The sequence below is a fragment of the Camellia sinensis genome, chromosome 3 (assembly GCF_055761805.1).
Source record: "Camellia sinensis isolate YWXY chromosome 3, ASM5576180v1, whole genome shotgun sequence".
In the NCBI taxonomy this organism is placed as follows: domain Eukaryota; kingdom Viridiplantae; phylum Streptophyta; class Magnoliopsida; order Ericales; family Theaceae; genus Camellia; species Camellia sinensis.
In genome coordinates this window covers 125,278,463-125,283,382 of record NC_138963.1, presented here as the reverse complement: position 1 = coordinate 125,283,382, position 4,920 = coordinate 125,278,463, and the positions used below count along the sequence as shown (strand labels likewise).

The 4,920-nt window shown below is 34.3% G+C and overlaps 1 long non-coding RNA gene across 1 annotated transcript; it reads right to left on the bottom strand.

Moving 5' to 3' along the window:
* Positions 1-692: 692 nt before the first annotated feature.
* LOC114314908 (uncharacterized) lies at positions 693-2,699 on the bottom strand. The gene is made up of 3 exons (XR_014364468.1): positions 2,544-2,699; positions 1,287-1,373; positions 693-1,062 (listed from the first exon to the last, which is right to left on the bottom strand). It is a non-coding gene; the product is annotated as an uncharacterized LOC114314908 (long non-coding RNA).
* Between the last annotated feature and the right edge of the window lie 2,221 nt (positions 2,700-4,920).

Here is a 4,920-nt window from a genome sequence, read left to right as displayed (position 1 = left end):
ATATAAAATTATAAATAAATAAATAAGTTTTGGTAAAGTAACTTTATAGAGTATTGAAAAATAAATATATATATAAGAATTGACTCTTATAACAAAATAAATTCTGAATCTTTAATTTTATCAATTTAAATTTTAAATTTTTTATTTGTTTTCAATCTAAACTATTTGTGTATTTTCATTAAATAAAATCGATGAAAAAAATTAATATTTTAGTTTTTAAACTCAATAAATAAATAAATAAATTAGATATTTTATATATATTTACATTGAATTTAATAACTAAAATACTATTTCCTATCGATTTTACTTAAAAAAAAATAAGCGAATGATTTAGAATGAAAAAAAATCAAAATATTAGAGTTTAAATTAACAATTCACAAAAAAATAATTTTAAAGACAATTCACAAAAATCGTCACAAAATTTCACTCATTGACAACTTTCAACGATAATTTAAAAAATTTATCTCAAAAAACATTACTAATTATAAATTTTAACAACTTATAAAAATCGTAACCAAAAAAATTATTAATTGTCAATTTTTTAACGGTGTTAAAAATCGTCACAAAAAATATTTTTAACAGTGATTTTATTAAAAATTATTTTTAATAATAAGACTTAATGAAAATTAAATCTAATTATTAAAATTTATGAGTAATTTGCTTTTCTTTTTAATTGCCCGAAGAACAAAAGATAATAATCAATCTATAAATCAAATAAAAAACCACCTCGGCCATAACGAAAATTAAAACTATAGTCGGCACTTTTTCAACAATTTTCCCTACACCCTGACAAATGAAAAAGTTCAATAAAATTCAGCAGCAGCATCTACTCTGAGAAGTTAAAAGAAAAGATGGTCGGAGAAAAAAAAATTTCCCTTTTTTCTTTTTGTTACTTCAGCTAATTAGACAACAAGGAATTAGCGACAAACAAAATTTTGTGTACCAGCTAATCATCGTTGGCTTAGCTTACGCTTCTTTGCCTCTTTTCTCAAACGCTCCCTCCTCTCTTCTTCCTCTATTTTGCGGAGTTCTTCTTCATCCTCTTTTCTAGCAATTCTTGCGCTGATATCACAAATATATGAGCCATCAAGACAACCGGTCAAATGATCAATGCGCCATGCACGCACACAAAAAGGGTAATTGTGTTCTGGGTTGTAAGCATTAAACAAGCACATAAAGCTACTCAAGCAAATGGTGTAAGCCCAGAGAGCACAATATCTAAAATAATAAATTTTAGACCAAAATGGTCAAGAATTTCATGCTAAATTCAATAAAGCCATACTAACCTCCTTTGCTCCTCCCTCATAATATCTTCGTAGTTTGCCTCCATGTCACTATCGTCATCCTCGTCGGCAAATTTTCTTGGATTATACCTGCCATGAAGATCACCACTTTGATTAAATTAGGTCAAGGAAACATAATATTTCATAGTTAATTTATCTCTCCTCGAAATTATACCTACCCAAGTCACACAAGTATAAAATCAACTCCTCCAAATCAGAGAAGTAGAACCTTTCTTTTTTTGAACAGCAAAGAAGTAAAACTAAGCCAACCCCAGATTAGGTGCAAAAAGCAGCCATATCCAGTTTAAAGAAAATTCAAAAAACAAAAAAGAAAGAAAGAATACACCAACATTAAAATTATTGATGATTTAGCCAACTCCACTTGATTGCGATACAAAGCTTAGTTAGTTTGGTTTATTAAAATTACTGATGACTGTTTAAGATGAGAATGTACCCTAGTATCACCCAAGTCATTAGTAATCAAACTGGATTTGAGTAAACCAGAACCAAGCCATTTCGTAAAGCATCCAACCGAATCTCAATTATCTTGGATCAAATTATCAGTATGGGCAAGATTTGCCATCTCTAAGACAAGGTCTAGTAGCAACTCCGTTTGGATAAATGTGGATTTCAAATCAAGAGATTTGAGCTTAAATGAATAGAAAAACAATGGAAGAAGGCAAAGTATATATATATTTTTAGTGGAATCCTTATAGCTAGAAAGAGAGATCTTAACATGATTTCAAATAACTAGTTTTATATAGTTTTTTACATCCATCACAATAAAGCTATTTAATCTTAAATTTATGGGTTTTATATACTTTATCATGCCTAAAGGAAGAAGACAAGTAGAATCCTTATAGCTAAAAAGAGAGAGCTTAACATGATTTCAAATAACTAGTTTTATATAGTTTTTTAAATCCATCATCATAAAGCTATTTAACTCCATCTTAAAATTCATGAGTAAACTATCATGCCTAAATTTAAGTATTATTAAGCTCAAATCCCTTGATTTGAAATCCACTTCTGTCCAAATGGACCCAATAACAACTACATCCATCCCAGATTAATAAGAAAGCAAATTTTAAAAAAATAGAATAATAAATGATGTTAGTATGTATATATCTCCAACAAGACAAACTACATAAGTAAACCCCACTATCATTCAGGTAAATTTAAACTTTGTTAAACTATTGCGCACCAACATTAGAAATGATTCCATGATTGAAAAACTCCAAGAAAAAACAGAAGGCTACTTACCTAAACATACTCCTAATCATGCTTATTGCTCTTCCACCTTCATCATCATCATCATCCACATCATCATCGTCGTATGGTCTGACAGGCTTCTTCTTTGGGCGGTCCTCTCTCAACGGAGGGCAAGATGGAATTTTCGCAGGTTGCTTGTTTATCTGTCAGTAAGTCAAGCAAGGACAAATTTTATTGTAAAAAATGTTATCAACTTTCCCTGGATATAAGGACATGTCAACCAGAAAATGGCTGCAGGTATCCATTATTCATGCAAGGACAGGAGGGAAAAAAGTGACAAATTGAGATATCTCGGTAAATCAGCCACTTCAAGATTATCAATTAACTCGTTAAACCCCCTCATACCTTTATCTCGCCTAGAACTCCCCTTCCTTTCTGATATACTCATGATCTCATTGAAGTCCCTTCCCAAGCACCAAGGTTTATCGTATACCAACTTTAATCGAACCAAGCTATCCCACACCGCCTTTCTCCTCCCCATATCATTCGGCCCATAAATATTTAAAATCACACACTCAAAATTGTTATAGAGAGTACCTGATAAAATTATGAAGTTCCTGTTGCTCACTACTAAAAAGCAGGGCTTTTGAGTCGGCAGCTTGCCGTCGCAAATAACGGATTTGCCGACGCAAAAACTTTTTGCGACGGAGTTTCGACGGCAACTCAAGGGACGAAAATGGTGGGGTCGCAAAAAGTTTTTGAGTCGGCAATCTGCCGACGCAAAAAGTTTTAATTTTTTGAGACGGTAGATTGCCGACTCAAAAAGTGGTTAAATGTTTTAAAAAATTTAACTCATAATTTTCTCACTGAGGCTCCCAAGGTTCGAACACACACCCATTTGGACAAATTGACCCAAGGTCAACGCACTACACCCACTTCACCACCACACCTCTTTCAGATATTAAACGAGATATATATTATTTATAGTATATACACTCAATATTAATATAAAAGTATATGTATAAATAAATATATTTATTAAATATAATCAAGTAAATAAATATATATCTTGGTTATAAATTTTTTTTTTTTGCTACGGCATCAGTTGCCGACTCAAAAGGTCTAATTTTTTGCGTCGGCACAAATTTACCGACGCAAAAGGTCTATGCCGACTCAAAAGGTCTATCTTTTGCGTCGGTAAATTCAACCGACTCAAATAATACTATCAAATATTAATTTTTTGTGTCGGCCAACGGTGCCGACACTAAAGGTTTGGTATTTGAGTCGGTAACTCTGTGCCGTCTCAAAAAAGCTACCTTTTGCGACGGTAAAATTTACCGACTCAAAAAACCGACTCAAAAGACCCTTTCTTTAGTAGTGGCTGCAGCAATCAACCAGTTGAAATACTTCTGGGTTCCAGATGCATAATAGGCCACCAGCAGCTCCTGCTGAATCAACTGCCATGAAATCCATTTGATCTCTGCCCCAGATTGATCTAACAAAATTTTCATCAATTGTGGATCTCTTAGTTTCTTGTAGTAGCACCATATCAACCCTTCTTTCACAGAACACTTGTTTAATCTTCCTCCTTTTCCCAGGCCTTCCTAACCCTCTTACATTCCGAGAGATAAGCTTCATAAAAAGAACAATTTTCAACTCCTAAAACCCCCGGGGTAGCTGTTTAACAAGCATCCCCACCCCTAATCCTCATTTTTTCTTTGTCATTGACTTCCAAATCTATTAGTTTGTTGAGGACAACATTGTCATTCCCTTCACAGTTCACACCAAGAATACGCCCAATTTGGAGTGATGCTTCAGCCTCAGTGAGTAATAATCTCCTACTATTTGCTTCAGATGCCGCTGAGAGTGAGAGGGCTGCCACCGCCGACCGAAACACTGTGCCTTTCTTCAAATTTAGAGAGGTTCCCACCATTGATTTGTCCCTTTGGAGACTACCTTTTTTCTTATGATGATTATTAGGGAGATCGTGATTTTGCACCCTCTGGATGGCTACCCTCTTCTGAATTGATTCTGCAGAAGAACCCAAAATCTTGCTACTGACCTCTCTTCCATTTTGGGCTATTGGTTCTTCAACACTACAAGGTTGAATAGAGTCTTCTAAGTCAGTTTGGGCCTCCACTGTTTTAGTTCCAGGTGGTCTGTGGGTTTGGGTTTTCATATCATTTAGTTCATGGGCTTTAGTCAAGACAACCTCAATGTTAAGCCCAGGCCTTAATAAATCAGATCCACTTAGACTTTTTAAGAGGCCTGGGTTACTAAAATCACCATCAACAGGCCTATTCACCCCATTTTGAACGTTGATAGAGCTCATCACCAGAGCTACCTCCCTACTCCCGCATGCGCCCCCAGAAATTGCTTTCCCCATGCCGCTGACAGTTTGAGCCACCACAGATGTGCTCTTACAGCT